A 17,856-nucleotide genomic window follows, 5' to 3' on the forward strand; every position below is an offset into this window, starting at 1 on the left:
CGGGTTTCTTTGTTTAGTTTCCTATAGTCAATGCACATTCTCCATCCCGATTCGATTCGTTTGGTTATAGTTTCTCCTTTTTCATTTTCAATAACTGTTATACCTCCTTTCTTTGGTACTACGTGTACAGGACTAACCCATTTGCTATCAGATATAGGATATATGATACCTGCCTCTAATAACTTGGTTATTTCCTTCTTCACTACCTCACTCAGGATCGGGTTTAGTCTCCTCTGGTGTTCCCTAGAAGTTTTACAGTCTTCTTCTAGCATGATGCGGTGCATACAAATAGAAGGACTTATTCCTTTAAGATCAGTGATGTTGTATCCTAGTGCGGTTGGATATTTTCTTAAGATATGCAGGAGTTTTTCTGTTTCGAGTCTTCCTAAGTCTGCATTAACTATCACTGGTCGTTCAAGTTTTAAGTCTAGGAATTCATATCTTAGATTTTTGGGAAGTGTTTTCAGGTCTAGGGTTGGTTTCTTAAGGCATTGCGTAGGGTCCGGTGTTATTGCTAAACATTGGTTAAGTTTGTCTTCTGCAAGATAGTCAGATGATTTGTCTTTTTCTAACTCTGTTTCTTTTATGCATTCATCGATGATATCCATGAAGTAACATGTATCTTCTATTGCAGGTGCTTTCAAAAATTGGGAAAGAATGAACTCAATTTTCTCTTCTCCTACTTCGAAAGTGAGTCGTCCTCGTTTTACGTCTATGATCGCTCCGGCAGTTGCTAAGAACGGTCTTCCCAATATAATGGGTGTAACTTCATCTTCTCTAATGTCCATAATTATAAAATCAATTGGAATGTAGAATTGACCTATGCGCACGGGAACGTTTTCAAGAATTCCTACAGGATATCTAACGGAACGATCTGCTAGTTGCACAGACATTTTGGTTGGTCTTAATTCTCCCATTTCCAGTTTCTTGCATATGGATAAAGGCATAACACTAATACCGGCTCCTAAATCGCATAAGGCTTTGTCGATGACAAATTTTCCTATGTGACAGGGTATAGAGAAACTACCCGGGTCTTTGAGTTTAGAGGGCATATTCTGGATTATAGCGCTACATTCAGCAGTGAGTGTAACGGTTTCGCTATCTTCAAGTTTCCTTTTATTAGAAAGAATTTCTTTTAAGAACTTGGCATATGAGGGCATCTGCGTAATAGCTTCTGTAAACGGAATTGTGACGTTTAATTGTTTCAGTAGGTCAACAAATTTTTTAAATTGGCCCGCATCTTTGGTTTTAATAAGCCTTTGAGGGTAAGGGATAGGTGGTTTATAAGGTGGTGGAGGTACATAAGGTTCCTTCTTTTCTACGGTTTCCTTATTACTCTCTTCCTTTTCCTTAGTTTTATTTTCTTCCTCAGTTGACTTTTTAGAGTTTTGGTTTTCTATCCTTGGGTCAGACGGTCCTTCCACTTCCGTTCCACTTCTTAGTATGATTGCATGAGCGTGGCTTCTCGGGTTAGGTTGGGGCTGTCCAGGAAATGTACCAGTTGGGGCAGCAGTAGGCGCTTGTTGTTGAGCTACTTGTGATATTTGCGTTTCCAGCATTTTGTTATGGGTAGCCAGGGCATCTACTTTACTTGCTAGTTGTTTAATTTGTTCGCCAGTGTGTACATTCTGGTTTAAGAAATCTTTATTGGTTTGCTGTTGAGAAGCTATAAAGTTTTCCATCATGATATTCAAGTTGGATTTCCTAGGGGCGTTATTGTTAGGTGCAGATGGGATCGACTTTTGATATCCCGGGGGTATAGCTGGGGCTTGATTCGGAGATTGTCCAGGTGCGTATAAAGCATTATTACTCTTATATGAAAAATTTGGGTGATTCTTCCAATTTGAGTTATAGGTATGCGAGTAGGGGCTTCCTTGAGCATAGTTTACTTGCTCCGCTTGGATTCCTGTTAGGAGTTGACAATCTGCAGGAGTGTGACCTTGGATTCCACAGACTTCGCAATTCTGAGTTATGGCAACCACGGTGGCTGGAGGTGATACATTTAAACTTTCAATTTTCTGGACCAGAGCATCCACTTTTGCGTTAACATGATCAAGGTTACTTATCTCGTACATGCCAATTTTAGTTTGAGGTTTTTCTACCATTGTTCGTTCGCTTCCCCACTGATAGTGGTTTTGGGCCATGCTTTCGATAAGTTGGTAAGCATCAGTATAAGGTTTGTTCATTAGTGCACCACCTGCGGCGGCGTCTATTGTTAACCTCGTGTTGTACAAGAGATCATTATAGAAGGTATGAATTACTAACCAGTCCTCTAAACCATGGTGTGGACAAAGTCTCATCGTGTCTTTGTATCTTTCCCATGCTTCGAAAAGAGACTCGTTATCTTTCTGTTTAAATCCATTTATCTGGGCTCTTAACATCGCTGTTTTGCTCGGCGGAAAATATCGGGCAAGAAAGACTTTCTTTAACTCGTTCCATGTGGTGACTGAGTTGGAAGGAAGAGACTGGAGCCATCTTCTAGCGCTATCTCTTAACGAGAAAGGAAAAAGACGAAGTCGAATTGCCTCTGAAGTGACACCGTTAGCTTTAACAGTATCAGTGTATTGGACAAATACGGATAAATGAAGGTTTGGCTCCTCGGTAGGATTTCCAGAGAATTGGTTCTGTTGCACTGCCTGCAACAGTGAAGGTTTAAGTTCGAAGTTGTTTGCTTCGATTGCGGGTGGAGCAATACTCGAATGCGGCTCATCTTGCGATAGAGCGGCGTAATCTCGAAGAGCACGAGCTGGTTCTGCCATCTCGGGTATCGGCGAAGGAAGAAGATTTTTGAGATCAAGAAGTTCGACAGGAGGGAGATTGTTCGCAGCACGGTATTCCCGAATTCGTCGTAAGACTCGGAGATATAGTTCGATGTCGTTGATTCGTAAGTAGAACGACTCGCCTTGTGAGCGAGTGTGTGGCATACAAATCAACGAAAGAAAGAAAAGAAAAGAAAAATAAGCCTTAGTCTCTACAGCGTAACAGAAGAGTTACGATATCGACTAAACAAAAGTCCCCGGCAACGGCGCCAAAAACTTGATCGCGACTTAATGAGTCGAATTTGGGGTACAAACTGCAAGTGCACAGTTCTATCGCGTAGTTTTAAAAGATATCGATCCCACAGGGACTTATGAATCGATATACCGTTTTCTAAGGTTACTTCGTAAAGCTAAGGCGGATAATACTTTGATTGTTTGGGGGAAAAGTTAAAACTAAAATAAGATCTAAATTAAATATTAATTAAGCGGATATCGGTATGTAGTTCGTCGTAATTAGGGAATCAATTCTTCGTTGGTTTCTTGGTTTTAAAATAAATCTTTTCAGTAGACACTATTGATTAAAAGCCTTTTCTCAAACTCTCGCTCTGTTGAATAAACTATGATTTTATATTAACGTAGCTGTCACTTATTAGTTAAGTCCAAAATCACTTTTTGAAAACAATAGAATCCGTAGAAACTCTTTTTAAGAAAACACTAAACGTTTAAACATCCTTGTCTCAAACTCTCGCTCTGTTGACTTAGATTATACAATTAAATTCAAATGATTAACTCTCGTCCTCACATTCAACCTTTAAAAATACTTTTTGAAAAAGATTAGAATTTAATTAACTCTAAAAATTGCTTTCGCCCTGATCTAGAATTAATGTCCAATTTACACTGTCTAGTTAAAAACTCAAACTCTCGTTCTATTGATTTTAACTTCTTTATGTCTTTTACTTTCGTACAAAACCTTGTTATTAAACCTGTAAATTGAGACCGTAAAAAAGAGTGATTTTATTTTTAAATGTAATTAAACCAACTTAGTTTTGATTCCTTCATTCCGCTTACTCTACATACCGATGCCTAAATAAATTAGCCAGACATGCTTAACAGATCTAAATAATCAGCATGCATAAATAATTCCATCTCAGACAAATAATATAAATAAACAGTAAAGCAGAGCATATATAAATTCAAACAATAATTAAAGAACCTGAATAATTTATAGCAATCTTGAACACTCCACCACAGACCGGTTGGATTTGTTCTTGAATTCTTCAATCGGACGGGAAAATAAAAGTGAAGGAATAAAAATCTAGGGTCTAACGTAAGGTTAGATCTTGTAAAAGATACACAATAGTTTCCGGTGTAGAAACTATTGTGCGAAAAATTAATTAAGTGCTGAAAGATTAACTGGAAAGGAAAGTAAAAAAATAAGAATTGCAATTAAAAGCAAAAACAGTAAAGGAAAAATAATGGTATGCTTGCACGGCTGGAAGAAGAAAATTGAACGAAGCGGAGAGTCCCGCAGGGTTTGCCAAAAGCTACTATTTATATTGGTCACTTATTGTAACTATTTCCAAAGGTCTTCCGTGTAAAGAGTCTTCACGTTGCAAATGGTCAAGCGTAACAATAGGCCTCAACGTCTTTGTTGCGCTTCTGGAGCCAAAAATATAGGGGAATGGTGTGACGTCCGTCACACCATGTGTTACGCTCGTAACACAAGTAGGTAGGGCGTGACGCTCGTCACAGCTTGTGTGACGCTCGTCACGGGCGCAGCGCCTTGCTTTTGGGCTGGGCTTTGGCTTGGTGGAATTTGCTTCTTTTCATTTCTTTTTGCACCTCCTTTTCTTCCTTTTTCACTTGTGCTTCAAATAAGCTACCTGAGATAAATAGAAAGAAAATACCGAGTAATATCGAATAAAATGAAGTAAATTGAAGTAACTAATAATATAATTTAATTAAATCGAGTCCTAGAATGTGATATTATTTCATGTTATCAGTGGGACAAGTGGCACTACACAAGCGGACACTTGGCATTTTAAATTTCTTTAAGAACTTTTAATTACATTTTTTCTTTAGTATGGATTAATCGTGTGGATACAATTGTCCTGGGAACTCTCAACAATGATGAGGGTATGCATGCACATATGTGATGTGATGGTTTGTTAGAAAGTGGTCATGATTACTATGACATGTACATGTTATGATAAATAGTGTCGAATAGTTACAAAAAACGCCACATTTCTGTCATCTGATACGTGTGATGAAAGTGGCATTTTTTGGGGGCATATGTTAGTCTGGGATTTTTTAGCTGAGTGAAAAGTCAAAGCATTGGTGGTCATAGCCATGTTGACATTACTAAGTGTCTAAATCTTAAGCCAAAAGCTTCGATATATTGATTGTATCAACATGTTGGTTCGACTGACCTATAAGTAGAATTGAGGTCAAGAATGGTTTGGAGGAGTCTCAGGAACAGATCCAAAAGACTTGGACCACTCTCTCTTCTAAACATGTTCAAAATATTGAAAGATCACATAGCAACCGTTCAACACGACGTTGAAGTCAACACTTTTAAGTGTTAAAGACTTAGAATATTTTCAAGCCCAAAGACTATGTGATATGAAGGTGTCTCAGCCTTTGACAAGGGCAATTAGAGCATTACGAAATGGTTATCAATGCAATTATCACCATGTTTTGTTTGGTTTTCAGCAGTTTCTCTCTAAAGACGTGTGGAAGCAAGTTAGAGCAAAAATATTCTACATAGAAGGACACACGCCGAACATGTAACCAACGACTGTTGTCGGCGGTTATTTTAGGAGTAGTATATAAAGCAGGACCATGCCTTGAATTAAGGGTCACAAAACTCTCATTCATTCTCTATAGAACTAGAGTACCCAAGTCATCGAGCGAAATAGTTTGTGAGAAATGTGAGTTTGCCTCCACTCTTTAGATTCTCTGCAAATCCTTTGTATTTCAAGCATTTTTAATTAATGCCATTTACTTTTTTACTTTCTTTGTTTTTTTTATCTTTGTCAAAAGTTTATTGCTTACATTCAGTTGATTTATTACCCAAATGTTTTAAATCCAAATCACACATTTTTCATTGTATATTTTCTTTACACAAATTATATTTGAGATTTTTCGAGTTAATCTTTTAAGTGAACTAAACTCGTGATTGTTTACTAAAAACACCAGTAAACACACTCTGATCGGGGAATGTTGGGAAAGTACAACACGTGTATCCCCCTGATGGTCTCACGTGAAAAAGTTTATCAAGACTCTATAAATACTAAATTTCAGGAAGCTGGAATTTGACCCCCTTGTAAGAACAAGTTTGGTTCTACATCTACATACATTAAGTTTTGATAATAATAAAAGGTAGAAGAACATTTTTATACACTAATTGTGCATTCAAGTGTGCAAATCTACAATGCCTAAAGAAATAGATTATGATTAATAGTCAAATTTGTAAATGAGTTAACTCTGAAGAAAGGCTGAAGCAAGCAAAGTTAAGTTGCAGATTTATCAAAGTCAACACTCTTTTAAAGGAAATTTTCTGAATGATTTTTTCAAAAAACTATGTTATATCAAGCCTCTAAACTTTGTTCCTAGAGAGAATCTGAATATATAGACTCTGGACTCTGATATAAGAGACTCTAAAGTCTGACCATTTCATCACCTATGCCAATAAATTATTCTAGAGTATTCAGTGAGTGAAAACATACTATGCAATATACTAATCAAACATCAAATCAATAAGTACTTCTTCAAATGGCTAGAAAAAGATTTTCTTCCTACCCAAGATTTACTGATGTACCTACCTATTATACAACAAAGGTGTCCCTTAAAGAAATCGCCAATCTTATCCTCCAACGAATCTACTCTTGCTGTATAAAAAGGTCAAAGGATTTACATTAAAGACGATGGATGATGATGGATTATTAGAAAAGAAAAAAGCTTCAAAGCTGAGACTTTGTAACGAAGAAGATCCATTAAAGAAAATAATGTATGCAGAAAAGAAAAGAGAAAAGATAAACTTTATTCTCTAGCACTTAGAGCTATCTATTTCATATCTTGCTTAAGTGTGAAACTCTTATTGTAATTTTGTGTAAACTGCTTATCAAGAAGCAAACTCTGTAAACATAACTTGTTATTGTAACTCTGATTGTATTCCTCAAGAGACCAGGTTGGTCATGCTCTTGAGAAGTCAATGACCGTCAGATTTCTTATGGGACCAGTTGGGTCATAATTCTTAAGAAATCAGTAACATGTTATCATTGAGGATTAAATCTTCTTAAGCAACTAGGTGGGTCAGGATCTTAAGGAGTCAATGACCGTCAGATTTCTTAGGGGACCAGTTGGTTCATAATTCTTAAGAAATTGGGGAGAAGTTGTCATTGGGGATTAAATCTCCTTAAGCGGCCAGGTTGGTCAGAATCTTAAGGAGTCAATGACATTCAGATTTCTTAGGGGACCAGTTGGGTTAGAATTCATAAGAAATTAGTAATAGGTTATCATTAAGGATTAAATCTCCTTAAGCGACCAGGTTGTCATGATCTTAAGGAGTCAATGATCGTTATATTTCTTAGGGGACCAGTTGGGTCAAAATACTTAAGAAATCGGTGACAACTTGTCATTGCTATTACAGTTTGATTATTGGATTAAGTCCTTTTCTAAGGAGAAATCAATCTGACGAGTGGACTGGAGGTAACCTAGTTAATGGTGAACCAGGATAAAAATCCTTGAGTACTTTATCATTATGTTCACTATTTTATGCTTTTGTTTTGGGTCGCGAAAAACTATCATTCTTGAAACCCAAGTAACCCCCCCCCCCCTCCCCGACCCCCCATTTTCTTGTGTTTCTTGATTCTTTAAATAGTTTCAGATCCCCATTATGGTATTGACTTGTTGTGTCAAACACTTAACCATGTCAGAAAAAGATCAAGTATATGGAAACACAAATGGTTCATACTTATAATGATAATGTTTATCATTTTTTAAATCCACCAAGGTTTGATGAAGAAGAGTTTGATTAATGGAATGATAGATTTGGAAGTTTCTTCCTTGGGTTCGATGCAGATTTATGGGATATGGTAGTAGATGGCCACACACATCATGTCATCTCAAAATGATGATAAGCTCGACAGAAGAAAAATAAGTAGTACATCAAAAGAGAGATAACCAAAATCACCACAAATCAAGAAACTATTTTAGTGAATATTATTTTCTACGCCGAGTTTGAAAAGATTTCAAATAGAGACTCTGCTAAGTTTATATTTGATTCCTTAAGAAATACTCGTGAAGGAAGTGTACAAGTGAAAGAACCCAAGGCACTTGCCTTGATTCAAAAAGTATGAAGCTTTCAAAATGGAAGAAGATGAAACTTTTGAGAGTATGTACTCAAGGGTTCATTCTCTTGTTGCTAGTTTGAAAGTTTTGAACAAAGGCTATTACAAACCATGTAATGAAAATCATCAGAAGCTTGAAAAAGAAATGGAGGCCAATGATGTCTGCACTAAAGGTGTCAAAGGATTTGAACATAACAACTCTGGAAGAGCTAGTGAGTTTCCTGAGAAGTCATGAGATCGAGTTAGAAAAGGATGAGCCTGAGAGGCAGAAAAAGTTTATGGTTTTGAAGTCAAAAAGCCAACGCTCATCAAGCTAATGCAGAAGAATTTTAAGAAGAATATAATGATGAGGATGAGCAGTCTCTTCCGTCCAGAAAAGTCAATCGTCTCTAGAAGAAGAAAGTTTTAGAACTAGAATCAGATTCAGAGTCAGAATCAGAAGGGTGAGAATACTGGCATTGGAACCATAGGTAACGATTATCTTCCCTCTATCTCTTATGTCATATTGGTTGTAGGCCTAATGCATATTTTATTGTCCATAAAGTTAATTAAGTGACAATGGCTATGGCATTTTCTTCAACCAAAAGTCCTGAAAAGTTGTCACTCAAAAAGATGGCTCTGTACTCTTCAGAGACAACATTTACAAAATTAATCTTTCAATTTAGAAAACCAAAATAGTAAATTTCTAATGTTAGTCAATGAAGATCAATAAACTTGGAGTAGATGGTTGGGTTATGTTAGCATGAGAAGGATATATATGCTCAACAAGCTAAACCTAGTCAAAAGTCTTCCAAATCTAAATTTTTCTTCATATGCTCTTTGTGAGGTATGCCAGAAATGCAAATTTTCTAAAACTATGTTCAAATATAAAAACATTGTTTCCACCTCCAAACCTCTGGAACTCTTGCATTGATCTATTTGGTTCGGTTAAAACAGCCTCAGTAAATGACAAAGAAGTACATACTAGTAACTGTTGATAACTACAACGAATGGTTTTGGGTATAGTTATCAAGACACAAGGATGAGTCATATTCTGTGTTCACAACATTCTTCTCCCAAGTACAAAAATGAAAAGGGTCTAACAATTGTTAGAATCAGGAGTGATCACGGTAGTAAAATTGAAAATAAGCTCTTTAAATATTTTTTATGGAAACAACATTTCTCATTATTTATCCTGTTCTAGAACTTCACAATAGAATGGAGTTGTAGAAAGGAAAAATCGTTCTTTGCAAGAAATACCTAGAACCATGATCAATGAAATAAATGTTACAAAGTAATTCTGGGTAGAAGTAGTGAATATGACCAGTTACATGCAAAAATGATCTCTATATGGCCTATTATGGGTAGGACTCCACGTGAACTATGGAAGAACTAAAAGCCAAACATTGCTTATTTAATCTGTTTGGAAGTACCTGTTTCATTCTCGACACTAAGGATAACTTGAACAAGTTTGATTCTAAAGCTCAAAAGTGTATCATGTTAGGATACTCTGAAAGCTCAAAAGGCTATAATAATTATAATAATAATAAATAATATTGATAAATAATAATAACAAGAATAGTAATTACTAATAATCAATAATAATTATAAATGACAATAATAAATCAATAATAATAAGTAATTAATAATAAAATTAACATTAATAATAATTAATAGTAACAATAATATTCAAATAATAAAAATTAACAATAATAATAAATAAATAAATCAATAATAATAATAATAATAGATAATCAATCCTACTAATAATAGTATCAATGATAATAAATATGATAATGATAATGATAATGATCAGTAATAATAAATAATAATAATGATAATAATAAAAGTAAAATATTATTATTAATAATAATAATAATAGTTAATGATAATATATATAATAATAATAAAAATAATAATAATAATAATAATAATAAATATAAATCTAAATAAAACAAGAATAATAAAAAAAATAAGAAACCAAAAAAAAACATAGCAGCAGTGCCTTTTTTTTCAATACTTTAACTTTTATAACTTACATATATAAAACAAAACAAGGTTGACTAATTTAATAATTAAAAAAACATAGAACAAACAACATATATTAAAAAAATTAAAAACAAGAATTTTTTTTATCTCTAAATCAACACAGATACAAATGTTAAGAATCATTTGAAATACTAAAATTAAAGACAACAGTACTCTTTCAATAAAATTAATAATAATAATAATAATAATAATAATAATAATAATAATAATAATAATAATAACAATAAATAAATAAAAACTAAATAAACTAAATTTAAAAAAAAAACAAAAAAAGGTAGAAGATAAACAACAAGCAGAGAGAAAAAAAGAAACAGTAACGTACTCAATAGAGGAAGCAAAAAATTTCTTAATGCCTCAAGCCTCTCTCTCTCACTAATCTCTCTAAAATCTACTCTTTCAAAGTTAAAAATGAATCTCTCTCAAGCTTGAATAATGAATAATAACAACAGAAAAATAAATAAATGATAAACTAAAACGTAAAAGGAGAGAGGTATTAACCAAAGTTAGATGATGGTGGTGAGTGTGTTGTTAAATTTTTTCTAAGGTGTTATTGTGGTGATGATGAAGTTATTTGAAGGTGTTGACAAAGTTGATGGAAGAGGAAGGTAAAAGTTGTATGTGTTTATGATGAAAATGGAGATGAAGTTATGATGAAGATGTTATGTGTTGTTGTTGTGGAGTTGTGAAGCTTTTGTGAGGAGAGTTATACTATGGTGGTTTATGTGTTGTAGTAAGAGATTAATAGAACGTGTTATTGTTGAGTTTGTAGAAATGATATAGTGATAAAAAAAAGTGATGATGAGTTTTATGGTGTAGTTTGTTTTTAAAAGTTGTGAAGGTGATGTTTTTCGGCTACTACAGAGAAAGGAGAAAATGAGATATTTTTTTGTCATGATATCTTTGTGTTGTGTTGTATTTGAAAGAAGAATGAGGTGGAGATAGTAATATTGTTTTTATGAAGGTGAAAGTGTGGGGAGGTTTGTGTTGTATGTAACGGGAGAGAGTATTACTTTTGTTTTGTAGAGAGAGGGGGTTAAAAAATATCATGATATTTGTTGTTCTTGTGTACATAAGTGTGGCACATGATAAAGAGAGAAGGAAAAGTGAAAGATAAAGTGCAAATAGATTGTCACGTTGGAGGGGTCTATTTCACTCTCTCCAAATTTACCATATCACATAAGTATGTATACACATATATATGAGTTTTAAATTCAAAATCTAAAAAACTACCCTTTGGAAATTATTTAGTGTTACAAAGAATTAAAACTAACTAAATTAAATTAAATCAAGTATTTAAAAATAAAAAAATAAAATAAAAACGAGAAAGTAGAAAATCTAATTAATTAAAACAAACATTTTGGCTAACAAACAAAAAAAAGGATAAAAAGCGAATAAAACTCGGGCACCAAAACTTCCGAAAAAATAAACTGTCCGGATTGAAATGATCAGCGCGAAATAAACTTCTCGGAAATATACAGGTTCTAATCAAATTTTGAAATAAAAAATGACCAGTTAAAAGGCTCAGGCAGGAAAAAATGCGACTAAAAAAGTAGTCGAAAAATAAAAAATGAGCACACTAAGTTAAACTACGCGGAACGTAGATTAACAAAACTGACATCTGCGAACTCGATTTTGAAATTTTTCGCCCACTAATTCGTAGTACAGTTGAGAAACGATTTGACGGTTTGTCTGTAGATCTAAAAAATTATTTCGAGCGACATTTCAAGATAAATGCATAACAAAATTCATGTTGTAATAAGTATAAAATGCAAATGTCTGGTGAATATACTTATTCACTAACTAAATAAACGTGAATGGACAATCAAATGCAAATGGATCGCTCTTGGACCATTTACTTCTGATTCTAAATCACAAGTGAAAACCCTACGAAGATTCAGATAACGACAATACTCTTGACTGTCACCTTTTGAACCTCTAAAACATGATGCAATGGGAATAAATGATACATTGAGATTTAGAAATCAAGTCTTTGGACTTCTCAATCAACATATTACTGAATGAATGTTATCAAGATCAGATAAAATGTCAGAACTCTGACTTTTCCTCTAAACCCCAATAAAAGCTTTTAACTTATGAAATGCACTCCAAAAATGGATCCATTATGCTGTGCGGATGTGGATACAAATACCTAGGATAAAATTTAGGGTATGACAACTGCCCCTATTTAAACAATTTTAACTGGAGGATATGAAGAACTCTTATCTTCAAATCATCATGGTGAAAGATAGTTTAAATACAAAACAAACCCAAATTTTGCCTTTTTACGCAATGACATGGTATGCTTATGATTATGACTGAATGCACATATGTTAATCTTTAATCAATATATGATAATTCAAATGGATGCAACAAGATTTAGGAAATACTCTTGATTTCCTAATCGTCGGGTGATATGAATGCAATGAATGTTAATAAGTACTCTTGACTCCTTAAAAGTGAACGTAAATGAGTTAAGAAATGCTCTTGATTTCTCAATCATGAGATAACAAATATATGTATGTTAAGAAGTAATCTTGACTCCCTAGAGATGAACGAATTAAGAAATACTCTCAATCTCTTAATCATAACATGGATGAATGAAAATGCAGATGAATTAAGAAATACTCTTGATTTCTTAATCATCGGATGATAAATGATATGAGAAGTATAAATGATATGAGAAGTACTCTTAATTTATCAGATGCTATGCAGGTTAAGAAGCACTCTTGACTTCTTAAATATGAAATGGTATGAGTTAAGAAATACTCTTGATTTCTTAATCATGAATGTAAATGAATTGAGAAATGTTCTTGATTTCTCAAAAGATATGCAAATAAATTAATAAATACTCTTGATTCCTTAATCATGAATGTAAATGAACTGAGAAATACTCTTGATTTCTCAGATGATATGAAGATGAGTTAAGAAATACTCTTGATTCCTTAATCATGAATGCAAATGAATTGAGAAATACTCTTGATTTCTCATATGATATGCAACTGAGTTAAGAAATACTCTTGATTTCTTAATCATTAATGTAAATAAATTGAGAAGTGCTCTTTATTTCTCAGATGACATGCAGATGAGTTAATAAATACTCTTGATTTCTTAATCATGAATGTAAATGAATTGAGAAATGCTCTTGATTTCTCAGATGACATGCAGATGAGTTAAGAAATACTCTTGATTTCTTAATCATGAATGTAAATGAAATATGTATGAGTTAAGAAATACTCTTGATTTCTTAATCATGAGAATGAAGATGGGTTAAGAAATACTCTTGATTCTTTAATCATGAATGTAAATGAGAAATACTCTTGATTTCTCAGATGACATGCAAATGAGTTAAGAAATACTCTTAATTTCTTAATCATGAATGTAAATGAAATATGTATGAGTTAAGAAATACTCTTGATTTCTTAATCATGAGAATGCAGATGAGTTAAGAAATACTCTTGATTCCTTAATCATGAATGTAAATGAAAAATAGTCAAATGCAAATGAGTTTAGAAATTAGGTTGGTTTAGAATTTAATTAATTTTTCAATAGAATTGATAATTAGAATTTTAATTCAATATTTCATAATTGTAAAATGACCGTTTCGCCCCTAAGTTAGAAATAGTCCAATTTTTGCATGTTCCCGTAGTTTTAGGTATTGAGAACATGATTCCAAATAAACAATAACCCTTTAGGTAGTTGTATTCACATTCAACCAATTTTTCCCACCAATTAAGTTGATCAAAGTATGCTTTGATTGACTAAATCCTTTGATTGTGCTCAATTTCCCAAGCTTAGTCAAGTGATCAAAATGTTGGATACTGGATCTCCAAGTTCAATCAAGATTCAAAGATAAAGATCGAGAGTTTAAGTAATTCAAATCAATACAATACATGACTACTAATTAAGCACTACAAAGGTCAAACTCAACACTTGTTAATCATGAGCCAAGTTGTGTGCCATGAGTCTTAAGTAATAGAGAAGGAATGAGACTAGAGAATTTCTACCCCCATTATGAATATCTTTGGGTGCCTGACGAATGACCTGTTTGCTCATTGTATTCACCTCTATTCATAGGCTTTAGCACAACTCAATTCAAGTCGATTAACCAGCCTCTTCATCATTCAAAGACAACCCTTCAACATGGGAAGGTGCAAGGAGACTCAAATTCAACACTTATCGATTATGATGAAAATTGCACGTCACGAGCCTTAAATAGTAAAGAAGGAATGGGATTGGAGAATTCCTACCTCATTCTGAATATCTTTGGATGCGGGACGAATGACCCAGTTGCTCACTATATTCGCCTCTATTCATAGACTTTAGTGCAATTTAAATCAAGTAATTGATAAGTCTCTCTACACAGATTGAAGCATAGATTGAAGATCAGACTGAAGATCAAACTTCCACCATTCAGGGTTTCACTTTCTATCCTTTTGTTCTCCCAGTAAAACTAAAACTATTTTGTGAATAAACTCAAAACAATTAACCCTACGATTAGGATTGTACGATACGAGCCTTAAGTAATGGAGAAGGAATGGGACTGGAGAACTCCTACCCCCATTCTGAATATCTTTGGCTGCGGGACAAATGACCCAGTTGCTCACTGTATTCATCTTCATTAATAGACTTTAGTACGATTCAAATCTTGACTCCCTTTTCAAAATAAAAGCAAACTCACCTCATATAACTTAGTTTTGCCTTTGGGCTTCATTTTCAGTTTAAAACCTTTTCAGAAAGGGCGTGTTACTGCGTTCTACAGTGAACGACGCTTAAGCCTCCATGTGCGACCAAACAATGTTTAACTACTAGAGTGCGATCCGAGTTCATCCATTCTACCACAAACAGACATACACTTCAAGCTCCCATGCTCGAGCATACAAGCCAGTCGACAGTAGAACGTGAACGTTAATACTGTCAATAAAAATAACTAACGCATCCGTCCTAGTTCCACGAACTACGGAGCTCTGATTTCCTCATTGCACGAATAAGGATACGTAGGCACGAGGGCCCAAATCCTTGGCGAGCACAATTATCTATGCATTTCAGTTTTCCCACAATTATTTATAACCTTCTTTTTCCACAATTATCTATTTTTCACCTTTTTCACATTTATCTATTTTTCACCTTTTTCACCTTTATCTATTTTTCACCTTTTCACATTTATCTATTTCTCACCTTTTTCACAATTAATTATTAACCCCCCCCCCCCCGGTTCCCTATTTCCGCGAGTAATCTTCAGATAATTACACATATTCTTGCAAAGAACATTCAAAACGGTTCCCATGGAGTACCATGGATGTTAGGGGTGTTAATACCTTCCCCGTGCATAACCGACCTCCTTACCCATTTCTCTTTCCCCTGGGTTTTATCAATGTTTTCCCTTTCCTTCGGGAATAAATAAAGTTCGATGGCGACTCTGTTATACCTTTGAGCGTGCGATGCGCTTGGGTATAATTCGCGTAGCTTCAAAGAGTTCAGAACCTATCCAAGTCTGAAGATATTGATTCAGATAGTGATGACTTCCATACTTCATTGTTATATCAGAGTCCAAAGTCTCTATATCCAGAGTCTCTCTAGGACCATAGTTAAGAGGCTTGATCTAACATAGTATTTGGATAAAATCATTCAGAAAAGTTCCTTTGTAGTGTTTACTTTGATAAATTTGTAGCTTGACTTTGCTTGCTTCAGTCTTTCTTCAGAGTTGTCTCATTTAAAAGTTTAACTATTATTCATAACCTATTTATTTAGACATTGTAGATTTGCACACTTGGAGATATAATTAATGTATAAAATTGTTCCTATACCTTTTATCATTAAAACTTAAGGTATATAGATGTAGAACCAAACTTGTTCTTACAATCTCTCCATTTTTTATGATGACAAACTATTATATTTTGATGAACAATTTTATTCAATAAGCAATCATCTAAACTTCAGAGTGAGGTTTGTAAGCTCCCCCTGAGCTTTAGACTTAAATTTTATTTCTTAGTTGGATTGTTCAAAGTGAGGTTTGCAAGCTTCCACTGACAATCATCTAAAATTCAGAGTTAGGTTTATAAGTTTCCCCTGAGCTTTAGACTAACAAAATTTTATTGACTTAATCAAAATTCTTAGTTTTAAATTTCAGAGTTAGGTTTGAAAGCTCTCCATGAATTTAAAACTTAGAATCAAATATAAATCTTATAAAAATAGTAGAATAAGAGATTAAGATGTTTTAACAAACACAACAAGATTCAGAGATATAACAGATATAACATAAAAAAAACTCATAAAGAAGGATAAATCAGAAATAAATTTCATTCATTGATATAATATAAGAATTACAACAAATTTCATCCAGATTTATGGACGTTCGAGATTGATCATTGGAAAAAACCAATCAAAATCAAACCCTATTTCTCCCTCTTTTATCATCAATAAAAAAAGATTGACAACAAGAATGGAAAAAATGGAAGGGTGAGAAAAAAAAGCTACATGGAAAAAGGAAAAAGGAAATAAGAAAAAGACTTGTAAAAACTAAAAAACAAACAAAGAGAAGGTAAGGGATAACCCAAAGGAGGGAAACTAGACGGCACATGAACAACGTCTTCTCTATATAAGCGTTTAAACTAGGGAGTGAATCATTTTCATCGCACAACTGATTGACTCTGACAACTGCTACTACTAAACGCCTGAGCCCATTAGATATTTCTCTTTGGGCTTTTGCCTTCAAAATTTTATCAACTATCTTCTTCTCACAACCTTCTCGATCAGAGAAGCTCGTTAGAAATTCATAGCATGTGCTTCCAGTGTTGAGAGACATTAGGCAAGAGATTTTAAGATCGAAAGGAAGAGGGGGATGAGGGGTTTGAAGATAAAGAGTTGATAAGAATGAAAGAGATGTAAAGAAAAATGAGAGAAAAGAGGTACTTAAATAGAGTAAAAAGAGAGTAAATACAGAAGATTGAAAGAATAGAAAAGAATTATGACTGAGACAACTAAAAAGTTATCTTGGGAACACAAGAAATAACTTATACAACACTACACGCTTTGTCAGGAGACAAAAGTACAAGACAAATTTGGAAACATGAAAGATTAAAGACATAGGGAGTAGTAAAGTAGGATTTCATTTTAACCAATAAATATATTTCCCAACAATTACTCAAGCAATTTGGCAGTTTTAAAATATCAAGACAAACAAAAATTAAAAAAAAAGCTTAAACAAAGCACTGGTATGAATCAGAGTCCATTCTGACTTAGACCTTCTGAGCCAGAAAGTCGTCTAACTATCAGAGGGTTGACTGATTTAGAGTTAAAAACATATAAAGTCTCAGAGTCTCATTTTAATTTATCAGAGTTTGCACATATTGAGTTTTTATCCAGGACACATTTTCATTTTCAAATTTCTCAAAATAAACAAATTTATGCTCGACAAGGGACTTTGTATCAATTTAAGTTTAGAATTCCCTTTTGAACATGGTTTCTGATAAAATGATGTTTAATATTAATATGCTTAGCTTTAGAAAGTAAAATGGAATTATTAGAGAAAAAAATCAGAAGTATCATCACACAATATATGAATGTTACTCTTATTTAGTTGATACTCTTCTAGTTGACTTTTCATTCAAAGGATCTGAGTGTCACATCCAAACACTGCAATATTTTCAGCTTTTGATGTTGATAATGTGATAGTTGATTGTTTCTTGCTGGACCATGAGATTAAATTTTCACCCAGAAAC

The 17,856-nt window shown here is 33.6% G+C and overlaps 1 non-coding gene across 1 annotated transcript; it reads left to right on the forward strand.

The window, feature by feature from the left end:
* Positions 1–2,274: 2,274 nt before the first annotated feature.
* Positions 2,275–2,381, forward strand: LOC127124038 (small nucleolar RNA R71). The gene has a single exon (XR_007803681.1). It is a non-coding gene; the product is annotated as a small nucleolar RNA R71 (small nucleolar RNA).
* Positions 2,382–17,856: the final 15,475 nt, after the last annotated feature.

The sequence above is a fragment of the Lathyrus oleraceus genome, chromosome 2 (assembly GCF_024323335.1).
Source record: "Lathyrus oleraceus cultivar Zhongwan6 chromosome 2, CAAS_Psat_ZW6_1.0, whole genome shotgun sequence".
NCBI lineage: Eukaryota > Viridiplantae > Streptophyta > Magnoliopsida > Fabales > Fabaceae > Lathyrus > Lathyrus oleraceus.